This window comes from Drosophila pseudoobscura, chromosome X, assembly GCF_009870125.1.
Source record: "Drosophila pseudoobscura strain MV-25-SWS-2005 chromosome X, UCI_Dpse_MV25, whole genome shotgun sequence".
NCBI lineage: Eukaryota > Metazoa > Arthropoda > Insecta > Diptera > Drosophilidae > Drosophila > Drosophila pseudoobscura.
This window is the reverse complement of record NC_046683.1, coordinates 5,197,014-5,211,794: the sequence shown is the minus strand read 5'-3', so window position 1 is coordinate 5,211,794 and position 14,781 is coordinate 5,197,014. Positions and strand designations below refer to the sequence as shown.

At 48.3% G+C, this 14,781-nt stretch overlaps 1 protein-coding gene across 2 annotated transcripts in view; it reads right to left on the bottom strand.

Moving 5' to 3' along the window:
* kek5 (kekkon 5) overlaps positions 1-14,781 on the bottom strand; it is a 116,328-nt gene that overhangs the window by 96,777 nt on the left and 4,770 nt on the right. The gene's annotated exons all lie outside the window — the stretch shown is intronic.

Here is a 14,781-nt window from a genome sequence, read left to right as displayed (position 1 = left end):
GGTTTGACCTCAGAATGTTGGCATACAAGTGATAAGTGATTTGAGCACAGGTCAAAAGGGTCAAATAGGTCATTACGTGGAAAGATTTTAAGCGGAATCGATAGCGTTCGGTGGTGGCTCTCTTTATTTTTACGTTCTTAAGAGAGATCTTCCCTCTCGATGCGATTGATTGATGCCCAAAAGACAGACAGAGAGAGACGAAAGACAAGACATGCGATGGTTAATATCGAAAGACTAGCATTACTTATAGAATTTATAGGTACTATATTTATTCAGGCAGTCTCTGGTTTTCGCTTACGCCTCCAAAAAAAATTATTAATAATTTTAAGACTCAAATTTTTCCCTGAAATAATTTATTATCTATCGGTTGTATATCGACTAATAATAATGAATATGAAACTATTTGACTTGTAAGACCACACATGAGTACCCCTAGCGATAGGTCTAATGGGATATTCATTCTACGATCGACACGAAAAGGCAACAGACGTAAAATAAGGAAATTAATAAAATTAAAACCAAATTTAAAATTGATATAGATATATATCGGAAGAGAATGATGTAGAGAAAAAATTTCTAGCCTGCAGAAATAATAACAACAAAGAGAGAACAGAACAGAAACCATGTTGTAGAGTGTTCGTTGTGCCTTCAATCCGCTGAAAGGGAGGCTGGAGAGCGAGAGCGAGAGGGAGGCTTGAGAGCGAGAGCGAGAGGGAGGCTTGAGAGCGAGAGTCGTTTCGAACGAGTCTGGCGCGAGCGAGAGATCAAAAAGGAATGGCGAAAGGAGAGCACTGGGATGTGGCGGCCGGAGAGAGAACACAATTGAAGCGAGGGAGAGAGAGATCGAGGCTTAGGCAAAAAATGCAATGGAATAAACTTCATATTTAAATGAAATATTTTCTCTTTTTTTATGCGATATATTTCCTACAAATTCCTTATTTAAAATTCTATATTCTTTATTAAAATATAATATAATATATATATTTATTCTATATATTCTGTATATAATCTTTTATATAACTTAATTTTTATTTTTATTTAATTATTATATTAATATAATTTGTATTTGAATTTAGTTTTTATTTTAATTTAATTTTTATTTTAATTTAATTTTTATTTTAATTTAATTTATATTTGAATTTAATTTTTATTTTAATTTAATTTTTATTTTCATTTAATTTGTATATTAATTAAATTTATATTTTAATTTAATTTGTATTTTTATTTAATTTAAATTTAATTTTTATTTTTATTCAATTTTTCTTTTTTTCAATTTTTATTTTCATTCAATTAACAACAATATGGCCCTGTTCCTGTTTACAGTGCCATTTTTCTGCGAGTGTTGGGGGCCCTGCCACCTCCCCCCCCCCCCTGCTCTCCGAGCGGTATCTCGAGAATAATGAAGCGGCATTCAGCAGCAGCTTGGGGTTGCTTGGGCCCCTGCAACCTGGGACCCGGCCCGAGAAGGAGAACGAGAACGAGACCGAGACGAGACCCTAGACCTGACACCACTTGAACGCAATCAACGCAGAACAATCATCTGTGTCTGTGCCTCTGTGCTTCTGTGTGGGTGTCTGTATCTGTATATCTGTGTGGGTGTGTGTGTGTGTGTGTGGGCGTCTGTGTTTGTAGCAAAAATTAAACGCAGGCCATAATAATGCGATTCCCTTGCATCCAGCCGGGTCCCAGGCCCCGCCACCCTCCTAGGCACCACCCCTGGCAACCGCAGAGGCGCAAACACGTCGCCAACGCAGTCCCCAGGAGCCACAAGCCAGAAGGGTCTCGATGCGATGCCCCACCGTGCGTCTGCCACGCTTTTTTTAATGGCCTGCGCCCGCAGACGGCGGGAGGGGGGATGGGGGGGCTAGGAGGCCACAAGATACAAAATTAAAGACACATATGAGCCATTTTTAATGCCAATTTAAGCCAAATTGGCAGGGGGTAGGAGGCAGGAGGCGGGGGAGTATCTTCGAGATACAGATAGGTTCCAGGTCCCAAGGTCCTGCCGGCAGGCCTTAACCCCCGATGCCTAAGCCTTCTTTATGACATTGGAAATGAGCTTTTCATTTAAATGATGCTCACTGACGTTTGACCCTTTTTCGTGCCGCGTGCCACATGCCCCATGTGTGTGGCCGCCAAGGGGAGTCTATGAATCGGCGGCTAGTATTTTTTTTCTTCACGCCCAGCAAATTAAGACAATAAAAGGCGGAAAGTGTTGGCCCTGGCCCGGAGATCGGGAGGGGAGGGGCTGCAGAGAGGCAGAGGAGGGGAGGGGCTGCAGAGAGGCAGAGGGGGGTGGGGCGATGGGAATTCTTAATTTCCTGGAGCCCACTCTGGAAGCCATTTAATTTGATTGTTATTTCTGCCTGCGCCAATTGGCCGGACTGCCAGGGCGTGGAATCTGAACGTAGGCCGGAATCGGAATCGGAATCGTAGGCCGGAGCCGGAGTCGGTGTCCGGAGTCCGGAGTCCAGGAGCAACAAAAACCAAACAAAAGAAACGACTCTCGTCGTTGGGGCTGCATACAAATTTCGCATTAGAACCCCTGCCCCCCGCCCCCCTCTCCCCATCTCCCCCCTCCCTCACGTAAAACACCCACCACCCCCACCCTGTTACCCTCGTACGATTTCATTCATTTCCAATCGCCGGACCGTGTTAGAGGGGTTGGCTTTACGGGCAAAAAAAAAAACCACCCCCTCTTGGCAGGCATTGCAACCACCCCCGAGCCAACGCCACACCACAGTCGAGACATCTTGGCGACGCATTTCCCCCCCCCCCCCCCCCCCTGGTTTACGTGGCACCGCACAGTGGGTCGGATTGGAAGCCAAATTTCGATGTTGAAGGCACTTCGAGTGGGAGTCCCTAGAGGTCTGCTGTGGAGGCTCCCAACCAAAAATCAGGAAAAATATTTCAATGCAATTCAACCATTTTCGGCCACTGTGCAGCACTTGGGCTGCAGCTGCCCCGTGCTCGTATTCGGATACGTATTCCTCCCCCGTCTTTGTGCAGCACCCCCCCCCCCCCCCCCCCACTTGCCAAAGAGAGAGAGAGAGGGGGAGAGAAAGAACACATCTAGGCGCCAAAAACGGGTAAACTTTTTTTTTGTAGCCGGCGGCAGAGCTTAACCCCACACAGACACCCCCACCCTCCACCCCCCACACGTGTAACAGCTCCATCAGCAGATACATATGTATCTCTGTCTCAGTCGCTGTCTGTCTCGCTCGCTCTATGTATTTTTTCGCACATTTGTCTTAGATTTCCAAGTCAATTACATTTGATGTGTGCTCTCGTGTGTGTGTGTGCTCTCGTGTGTGTGTGTGTGTGTGTGGTATCTCTCTGCCGCCTCCTCTTTCCAAACACTTTAATAAATTTTGTAATTTTTCTTCGCGAAGACGCGTGTGCCTGCCATCAAAAGACAACACATCGCAGGCCAAAAAAACCCTCACACCATTACACATACATATATGTACTATATATATGTGTGTGTGTGTGTGTGCCCTCGGGCCGTAAGACGCTTTAGCTTCGGTCGAGCGTCGCTCGTTGCTTGTTGCTCTTCGGTTTATCATCCTCCCCCTCCCCCTCCTTCGCCCCCTCTACCGACGGGCCACAGCAAAAGTTTCGCTGCTCATTTGAAAAGTATTTTCGTAGGCACTTGCCACGATGGCTCCGATGGCTCCGATGGCTTGGCAGCCGTTCGTTTGGCAGCTACGGCACGTAATTCAAATTTAAAAATGTTTACATGCCTCACTGATGTATCTAATCCAAGTTTCGGCACGGACCCTGGCCCACCCCCTCGCCAGCGTCCTCCTTGCCGGTTTATTACCTGAAAATACAGTCGAAAGAAGTGCCTGCAGGGGAATTAATTGGCAAAAGACACCAGCAACGGCAACGAAAGCTAATGAAAGCCGGAAAAAGTCAAAAATAGCAAATGGAAGCTGCCTGTGTATCTCGTTTCAATTAGAATTCGGATCTGTTTCCATTTCATTCACTTAAAGGCAACCATTGTCGGCGACATGATGAAACGCGTTTCCTTTTTCGGGTATTATTCAGCGCACTGCAACAACAGACTTTGTTCTTCTCTCTCTCTCTTTGTCTCTCTTGTCAAAGCGCTCTGAGTAGTGCAGAGCGTAAAGTAAGAACCGAGAGAGAAAGAGGACCACCAAGGCACTGCAAACGCTGACGTTCGGCATCGCTGCTGCGCTATCTCTCTGTTAAAGATCGTTGCCTCTGTTAAAATGCACTCACTCTGTGAAAGAACGCACTCTGTGAAAGGGCGGTATTTCTGTTAAAGGTGGCTCCCTCTGTTCAAGTGCATTCACTATGTTAAAGAGCGCACTCTTTTAAAGAACGCACTCTGTTAAGGTACGGTCTCTCTGTTAAAAGGGACGGTCTCTCTGTTAAAATGCACTCCCTCTGTTCAAGAGCGCACTCTGTTAAAGTGCGTTCTCTCTGTTAAATAGCGCTATCCCTCTGCTCAAGGAGGCTGTCTCTGTTGAAGGCCGCTCTCTCTGTTAAATGGAACTGTCTCTGTTAAAGGCCGCTCTCTCTGTTAAAGCGGGCTCTGCCGTCGCCGCTTCGGCTCTTGCTTTGATCTGCCGGCGTCGCCCAATGCTTTTGCTATGCTGCTCTCTCTCTCTCTCTTTGCAGGCAGATCTCGTACCTGCCGAGCATTTATCTGGCCGGGCATAAGAGCGAGCAATCGGCAAAAAGCAGTGCACGACAGAGCTTTGTCTAGAGTTTTTGTGAATTGATTGATCGCTCTGTCTCTTTCCAACCCACACGCATTGTAGCAGAACAACGCGCGCTCTTCCTCTTGTTCCTTTTGATCCGCTCTGAGCGGGGCGTCTTTCTCTCTCTCCCTCACACCTACACGGCAAGGGGACAGACGGAGCAGCGGGACAGGCAGAGGACAATAACAAACGGTAGACAACGGCAGATAACACTGCAAAAAATCTCGTAGTGAATTCTTGGACCAAAATACACTGTGAAAAATATTAGGATAAAATTCCCATAAAAAGCCAATCATAAAGAAAAAACTGGTTCCTTAAACGGATACAATTATTTGCCCCTTAAAAATCGCAATGGAAAAACTCTTGAAACTGTTATAACAAGAGTGCATCCTTGGCATGGGGCGCATCCCCCTGCCCCTCCCCCTTTGATGATCTTTCTACACTCTCGACTCGCAGCAGCACCGAGATTGGCCCAATCATTGGCCCCCCCGTTCGGCACCGCCCAGCCCTCAATTGGCGGGCCAACTTCTTACCAAGAGCCTGACACCTGAAAGTGGCTGCAAAAAGCTACCCCCCACCACCAACCCCAAGCCAAGCCAAGAGCAACCGAGTGGCTTAATAACCAACTACAAGCCAGAGCCACCGCCAACAACCAACAAGCACCCACCGCAAAATAATTTTAACACGAATTTGTGCTGGAAACTCCGTCAATAATTTGCCACCCAGCCACCCAGCCATCCAGCCCATCCAGGGCCTCGCTAATTGCTCTGAATGCATCGCCAAGTCGCCAAGTCGCGAAAGTATCTTGTGGATACAGGCGGCTGGGAGGGGGATTGGGGCCTAAGTAGCTAACTGGCTGGCTGCTTGGCTGAAAGTAAATTTGCCAGTTGGCATGGAAATGGAAATGGAAAATGAAAACGAAAACAAAAACCAACTTAGACGCCGCCATCCCGCAGATGTTTCGCATAAAAATGTATACATATGTATGTACATGCATGTGTGTGAGTGCATGCATGTGTGTGTGTGTGTGTGTGTATGCAAGTGGAAACTGCGGCAGGGGATGCATGTTCATGGGTCAGCTGTTCCACAGCCCGGCCACATGGCGCGTCCCATCCCGTGCCGCGTTCCGCGTGCCTTCTGGGTCAAATAAAACCAAGAGCAAGACCAAGACCAAACATGCACGAGGAGTATGTGACGCTCGAGGCGCAGCGGCATAGAAATGTGGAATGAAAACCGAAGCCAAGCCAAACAGCCCCCGGCGGCCACACGCTTGGCTGACTCTCTCTCCAGCCCAGAGTCGCGTCGCGTCGCGTCGAGTCGAAGTTTGCCGATTTTCTGCTGCCTGCCAGGGGTGGTTGCGTTGCGACCAGGTAGCAGCAAAGGTCATCCCTCGCCAGGGCCCAGGGGTCAGGTAGGTCCGAGGAGCGTGTCCGTTCCACGCATCGCCCCCCATCCCAAAACTTCCTCCACATCCAAGTCCAAGTCCGTTCCACGCATTTTTTTCCCCACTCAAAATTACACATTACTCCATTCCCCTTTGGCTTTTGTTTATCTTCCCCAACTGTGTCCAAAAATTTCAAAAAAATGGCCATTTCCATGCTGGCTTTACGTTACAAAATGTTGAAAAAAATAATGAAATGAAATTTTAAAAGAAAATGAATCCAGTGGCATGGTAATTGGTTACCTCTATATTTACCAAAAAAAAATCACAACAAACGAACGACCGGTTTGAAAGATACAAGCCAAAAAAAGATACAACCCGACGGAAGAGTTTTTTGGCAACTTTTTGAGACTCTGGAAATTGGTTGGAAAACCCCCAAACTGTACAATATTTTTCAAATATTTGGTGTTCATTTTCCAATTTATGGCAAAGAAAAATACTTTACTTTATTTTGGTAATTCATCCACGGAGGCCACTGGCTTTACGTTACCAAAATTCCGTGCCAATAAATATATTATATTATATTTATATTATATATATATATATTTTAATGAACAGAATCACCTATTAGACATAGTCAGTCTTGGCTCGGAGTTTTTTTAAAAACAACACACAAAAATCCTTTTCAAAATAAGGTCTCTCCTTATAGTATAAAAACCCTCCATTTTTATATTCCCAACCCGTAAAATACGAACCGTAAAAACGTAACCTTATTATAAATATTTTCTGGATTTTTTTTTAAAGATATTTTGAAGAACTTTTATTAAGAATTATCTTTTTTAAATACCAAATAAATACCGAAAAATTTCAATTCTGCTTCGTTTTTATTTCTTCTTTATTTTAGTAGAGGTTAAAAAATTACTGTAAAAATACCAACAAAATTTCAATTCTGCTTCGTTTTTATTTCTTGTTTATTTTAGTAGAGGTTAAAAAATTACTGTAAAAATACCACAAAAAAATTCCAACAAAATTGAAATTTTTCTCAATTTTTTTAATTTCTTCTTTATTTTAGTAGAGGTAAAAATACCAAAAAATACCGAAAAATCTACATGTTACTTATTTTCTTTGTAAAGGGTTTCCGATCAAAGTTACATGGAAATTGGACCTCAAATGATTGAACTTTTAAGGGCCGGGTGGGCATACGAGTGGCTGGGCACTCAATGTGCAACACAGATTGATTGATATTCCGAATTTCGCGAATATTGTTGAAAAGCGAATGTTTTCCCATAGAAAATACTCGATATTGAAGGCAATCCAGTCGGAAGCAAAGGATTTCACAGCATTTTCGAAACCCAAAACTGCACTTCTAAATGGAACAGAATTTAACCATCGAATTCCATGCACAGGTAGATACATTGTATCTGCATGGATTAAATGTATCTTAATTAGAGAACGGGTAAATGCGAAAGTTGTGGGGAATGCCGGTGCACTCAAGGCCTCCGCATCGCACTCCACTCGACTTTCGTATAATTTACAAGAAATTCTCGGCCCAGACATGTTATGGCATTCCAAGTTGAATAATTAACCGAGCTAATGCCCCATTCCTCCCTCCTTCTAACACCGACACACCGACACACACACACACATATGTATGCAGGCGTTAACCACACCCCCACCCCCATTATTTTGACTCCTGCGGGTGGCATGCCTCCCCTCCGCGGAGACCTTCTTTGGCTGTCAATTTGGAATTTTGATTTATTTCATAAGAATTCGCCCCCTCCCCCTTCCTTCGGGGCCATTGTCCTTGCTATCACCGAAGCACTCGCAAGGCGGCACAATTTTTTCTGTCCAAAATCATGTATGGTTTCGTACACTGCGTTTCATCGGTATAAGCACAGGCCACAAAGGGATTTGGGAGTTTTCCTTCCTTCCTGTCGATTGTCGGGCCATTGGGATGGAGGGCTTCCCTCCCCGCCATCATCCAAGTCCCATTTCCCATGAAGACTGCTTTGAAGACATTCCAACTGATGTTCTTGGCTCCGAAGATCGTACGAAAAATGTAGTTTTCCTTCCCAATTTCATTTCAGAGCCGTTCAGTGCCATTCACAGCCATTCAGAGCCGTTCAGAGCGGTTCAGAGTCGTTTAGACCCGTTCAGAGCCATTCACAGCGGTTCAGAGCCATTCACAGCGGTTCAGAGCCGTTCAAAGCCGCTCAGAACGGTTCAGAGTGCGTTCAGAGCCGTTCAGAGCCATTCAGAGCCATTCAGAACCGTTCAGAGCCATTCACAGCGGTTTAGAGCCATTCAGAGCCATTCAGAGCCGTTCAGAGCGGTTCAGAACCATTTAGAGTCGTTCAAAGCCACTCAGGACGAGTTCAGAGCGGTTCAGAGGCATTCACAGCGGTTCAGAGTCGTCAAAAGCCGTTCACATCGGTTCAGAGCCGTTCAGAGCCATTCACAGCGGTTCGGAGCCGTTCAGAGCCATTCAGACCCGCTCAGAGCCGTTCGGAGATTACAAATTCTACAGATATATAGACACCGACTTCTCTTTAGTTCATTTTACTCCCCGTAATGTAATAATAAACCGCTTGAGCTGCAACAGACGCATTTGGTTGCAAAAACTGCTCAAATACAAAAAACCGAAAATGGAAGAGGATTCGAAAGAACAGAAAGAACAAATGCAATAAGTTCAGGCAATCCGGGGATGGTTGGTGATGACGCGCACTGTACGGCCGGGGCTGGCAGGGGATAGCAAGGGCGGTGGCAATTTAATTTCTCTTAAATCTTTCTTTCAATTAAAACTTTTAATTGATTTACTCATACACATGAGCTATTTGACGCCAGCCACGAGGAGCCGCCGTCAAATATTATGGATCCGTTGTGGCAGGAGCATCCCCATCCGCGTACAACATAAGCCTGGGGGGCCCAACGAGTCGGTTGCAGGTAATTTCTGGGGCAGCATTTGATTTGAGTAAATCAAATTAATTTACCGACTAGTTTCGCGCATACGGTTTCAATTTCGAGTCCAGTCCGGCGCTCAACGAGCCGGACAATCGCCCCATGGACACACACGAGCTAATCCCCGGAGGAGGAGTGGAGTGGAGTGGGTGGGGCGTCTCCAGACGTTCAGTCAATCGCCAGTCAAGCAATTGAGACGCCTCGGAGAGCCGCGGCCCGTTCTTCGCACATCATTAATCTTGCGGCGGGGTCTCCGCTCATTAATTATGCCCTGGCCCCCGCCAAGGGGATAAGCAAATTCACAACAAGCTCCTCTCGTGATTAGAAGGCAGCCCCCAAGGACATCCCAGGCCCAGGCATGATTTGCATGTGAAGACAGGGAACCTTCTCGGTTTCGTTTACGGCTGTTCCAAGGTGAAATCGTTTTAAAACGAACTCCCTCGCGTGTCCAGACTGAAATCGTGAGCGTTGAGCGCGTGACACGACAGGCAGGGCCCGAAAGCATATGCATGGCGTGTGCACGACCCGTCTCGTGTCACACAGCCATCGCAGGGGACTCGGACGGGCAGCTAAGGGCCATGATAAATTGGCTGCGTGCTCGAGGGGCGCCACACCCCCTCCCCCTCCCTCACACACACACTGAAACATCTGCTTTGGCTGTGTGTATGATAAATTAACAGATTAGCGATCAGCAGTAACGGTATAAAACAAACGAATGGAGAAACGAGAAAGGAGAAACGAGCAACGAGAAAGCAAAAATTAGCTCAACGCACACACTGGGCCCCGGGAGGGGCTCTGGGGGCTGGGAGGGGCTCTGGTGGCGGGGGGTGGGGGGGGGAGAGAGACGGGTAACATAAATGAATAATGTGCACTAAGCGTAAAGCCCACATGGGAATTGAAATTAAAAGGACAATAGATAAAACACACGCACAGCACACGAGGCTCAAACCCCCCACCCCCTACCCCCCCCCCCGGGCACCCCCTTCTCCCGCCACTTTCGCATATCCTGCGGCATTATGAATGGACCACATGTATTTGCATATGTGTGCGTGTGCGTGTGTGTGTGTGTGTGCTTTTTGCATGGGTGTGCAGTTCACATCTTGAGTAAATAAAACGAACGGCTGCGATGTGGGACGCGGCAAGGGCCGCGGCTCTACTTTTATGGCCGATAGTGTTTTACGGAATGTCCTCACCGCCATTTGGGAGGTGGTTTAGACATTCGATTCGAGTGCGTGAGGGAGAGAGAGAGAGACATGGCCTTCTGGCCATAATATGGATCCAAACAGATCCAGTTTCAGCAATCCGCTAGATATGGTCATGCTCTACGATGGTGCCTGCCACAGGAGCCTCTAGCTCTGCCGAGTCTCTGAGAAGAAGGCCTCACAGAAGTCTGAGAAGACAGACGAATCGACTCCTAGACTCTTTTGGAGGTAAGAAGAAGTCCCCAGCCTGTACTCACAGGACACCCTCTTCCACATCGGAATTTGCTTTCATACAAATCTATGACTCTCTGTTAATCTTAATGCAGTTCCATCACACATACTCTGGCATTCCATGGCTCTGAATCGCGGACGCCGCATCTGCTGGCACACCCAGATGTGGCAGGCCACTGTCGCCCCTGCCACTGCCCCTAGCTTTTTCCCCCTGAGGGTCGGATTTTAATATTTAATAATCAGAGCGAAGAGCAGCATCCATGACTCAGTCCTTTACTGCGTGGAATCCTTGGCCACTCTCTTTGTCCCTTTCGAGGCGTTGGTCTTCGTTGGAATCGGCGACCAGTGGATCCACAGATGGTGCCAAATTTTGGCTGAATGTGGAGCGGGGAGGTGGATCCAACTCAACTTTTCAGATCTGCAGGAATATATCGGCTATGGCCTGTGGCTCAGTGGCTCTGGCTCCTGCTCTGTCTCTGCCTCTGCCTCTGTGAGTACAGAGAGCAGCCTTTGCGGATGGCAATCGAGAAAGTAGCTACCAAATCTGCCCGGCTAGTGGCCCTTTTTGACCACAGGAAATGCACAGATATCCCCATCGAAAGGCCAGTTCCGTGTGGTCTCCACATGCCACGAAGGGTCTGCCCAGCACAGAGCAAGATATCCACACATATTCGAGTGATTTCAAACTTTATCTCTAGCCATATCCATATCCATATCTGTCTCTGCATCTGTCTTTGTATCTGCAGCTGTATCTGTATCTGTATATCTGTTATCAGGTCTGTGGCAGCCATAAACACGTTATTTAGCTTGCAAAATGCCGCCGGCTAGAGTCGAAACTGAATCCAAAAGGGGTTCCTCCTCCATCCACAGACAGGCCACAGACCCGTGCCCCCAACGCCAGGGGATAACTTTGCCAAAGAGCAATCGAAAAACGTCGACACTCGAGAGGCAAGAGGGGCGGCGGTGTGGGGGGCCATGGAAATAGAGTTGTCGCATTTCCCACCTTGAGGCGCGGAGGATGGCGGGGCGGGGCGAGGAGGGGCGGTCTCCCTCTCATAAATGGCAACTATTGACAAGGTTCCAACAATCAATGCTGATGATAACGACGACGACGACGACGAAGACGATGTCGCTGTGGAAGGAGGGAAGGCTTCACCTTGGGGTAAGGTTGGGGGATGCACTGCATCGGGGCACAGTGGGCACCGAACAGCTCAGGACAGGCCAGAGAACGGCAGACGCCTCTCAAGGCACACAAGAAGAGCCGAAGAGGGCCGAAGAGAGCCGAAGAGGGCCGAAGAGAGCCGAAGAGGGCCGAAGAGAGCCGACCGCGAGAGCTACCAGCTGAAGAAGGCCGAAGCGAGCCGAAGGTGAGAGCTACCAGCTGAAGGGAGCCGAAGAGAGCCGAAGGTGAGAACTGCCAGCCGAAGAGGGCCGAAGCGAGCCGAAGGTGTGAACTGCCAGCCGAAGCGAGCCGAAGGTGAGAACTGCCAGCCGAAGCGCGCCGAAGGTGAGAACTGCCAGCCGAAGAGGGCCGAAGGTGAGAGCTTCTACCCGAAGAGTCGCATTGACCAATTCTTCCTTAGGACAGGACTCAAACGAGTGGATTTTTCATCATTTAATCACTCAATACGATTATTGTGGATCCCGAAGTGAACCAAAACCAGCAAGGACCTCAAGAAAGGCCTAGCATAAGCTCCTGAAAGGGTTTCTCCGTCCGTTATTCGTGTGATTCTCCAACGCCTCTCTGAAGAGGTGCCATATGGGGATCTGGGAAGCGATCCTGCTAGATGCATCAGGCAGGAAGGACTCCACTGTGCACTGTGCACACGCACACGCTGCTCTCTTCTCATTCGGAAGGTGATGCGAAGAGGGGAAAAGAGGAGGTGCTGCGACCGCGGAAGAGTGGGCAAAGAGGGGCTAAAGTGGGGGTGATGAGGCGGAGAAGAGATGGCAAAGAGGGAGGCGATGAGGCCGCCGAAGAGTGAACAAAGAGGGGGGTGCTGCGGCCGCGAAAGAGTGGGCAAAGAGGGGGGTGATGCGGTATTGCGTTGTTGCGCTGTTATGGTGGGGTGGAGTGGGTGTGGGTGAGGGTGTGGGTGCGGGGTGCGGGTTGTTTGCTGCTGTCATCGTTGCCGTTTAATGTTGAATGCTGTACGTTGTCCCCCTCCTGTCGTTCCGATGGTGGCAAGAACATTTTCATTGCGATTGTCACTTGGAAACCGAACCGAACGGAACGGAACGAAACGAAACGGAACGTAACGTAACGGGAGCATGTTTCTTGCACTTTCGTGTTGCCGATACGGCGGGGACCAGGGGCGGGGACCAGGGACAGGGGCAGGGGCTTATCAGAAGGCAAACAACACGGACGGAACGGAGACAGAGATTGGGACAGAGTGTAAGAGGGGGGGGTGGGGAGGGGAGGGGAGGGAGTTGGGGTTACGTTATCTTATTACTTATTGATTTTGTGTTATCAGCTGGGGAGTGGGGTGAAAGCAGGGGCGGGACGGGGCGTGGCGGGGCGAGTAAACAAAACACAATCCCACCACGAGTGCTGGTCGACTCGACTCGACTCCGTGGTACCTCATTACGGAGTATATGTACATATGTGTGTGTGTGTGTGTGCGTGTGTGGGGGGGGGGGGAAGGAAGGGCCAGCGTTGTGCGCGTAAAAACTTGCTGCATGCCACAAAAGCAAAGGCAAAAGTAAAAGCTGAAGCAGCATCAGGGACAGGCACTTGAAGCACTCACTCTAGCAACAAATAACCAAAGTTTGTTGCTGTTGCTGTTGCTGTTGCTGATGGCTTCCTCCGGGTTGCAGGACCAAGCGCAGATACAGATACACAAAACAGACGCAGCCACAGATACAGATACAGATACAGATACAGCTGCTTCTTCAGAGATGGTGAAAATGAATAAAAAACGGAATATATATTTTTTGGTAAACTATGTAAATACATATTTGCATACATTTGTAGGTACACAGATACATAGATACATAGATACATTCTAGCCCTAGCCTTGGAGTGCTTTCCAGCCAGGTTTTCCAGGTTTTCCATCATCTTTGGACCTCATTGAGGGTCAATACAGCCCCTTCGGAACGGGGTGCAGGGAAGGGTCTTGGGGTGCCTGGGTGCCTGGGGTCTTGGGGCTTTGGGCTTGGGGAAATGATTAAGGGCGACAAAGTACTGCCGCGAATGTCTGGCCGTATGCAAATTTGCACAGCAACATTGTGTCTGAAGGATGCTCGTGGCAGTAGCTGAGGCGTTGGCTGCCCCCAGGCCCCCCCCCCCCCCCCCCCCCTGCGCTGCGCAGACTGCAGTTTTGTGCACTTGATTTATGGCCGGGGGCTGCGTCTCCGACGCTCGTTTTGGGCAGCAACAAGTGAGGGGCGGGGAGGGGGGGTGCGGCCAAATGGGTTGGTTGACCCCCCCCCCCCTCTCCACCCAGCCGTAATGGGGAAAAGAATCAATGTTGTGCTCCGATTCCAAACGAAATGTTTCCAACACACACACACACATATGTACGTTCCTTATCAGTGTGTGGGCTTCGAATCAAATTTCAGTCATCAAACAGCGATTTGTACCGAATGCCGAATGCCGAATGCCGTCGCTGGAATTAAGCAATAACCAAATGCCGACGGCAAATGCATGTCCCCCCGTCATGGCAGCAAGACACGAAGACAGGAGCTTCGTTTCGTGTCTTCCAAGTTTGTTATTATATTTAAACATTATAAGCAAGTCCCCCCCCACCACACACACCCCTCTCTCCAGCCCCCCCGTGCTAAGGCAATCGTGTGGTTCCTTGTCCATGGGAAAATAAATCATTCAATTCCGATATTTCGGTTGACGCCATATTTGTCAAATGACGTTTAAATTTATGGGCAAATGATATATGAGTAACGTACACACACCTAAGAGATTGCATTGCTGGCACAGTGGGTCCAATAACATGCCCCATACATACAGAAACGCTCTAGTATGTCCCCTTCTGCTCCCACCCATGATCTGGCTGGCACTTCTCTCAAGTGGATGTGCATTTCTGTGCTGTGTGTGTGTGTGTGTGTGTGTGCGTGCATTGAGAAGTTCAACAGCCGCACACGCAGGGCGACACATTCACATTCACATAAAGTTCATGTGTGTATTTTCGCGTCATTCGATATCGGCCGCTCTCTCAACAGAAATGCGATTTGTTTCTCTCTCTCTCTCTCGCCCGCTCCACTCGAGCGTATAACGATCGTTCAGTAACTAAGACCGAAAATATGTTGTGCTCTTGTTGTTGTT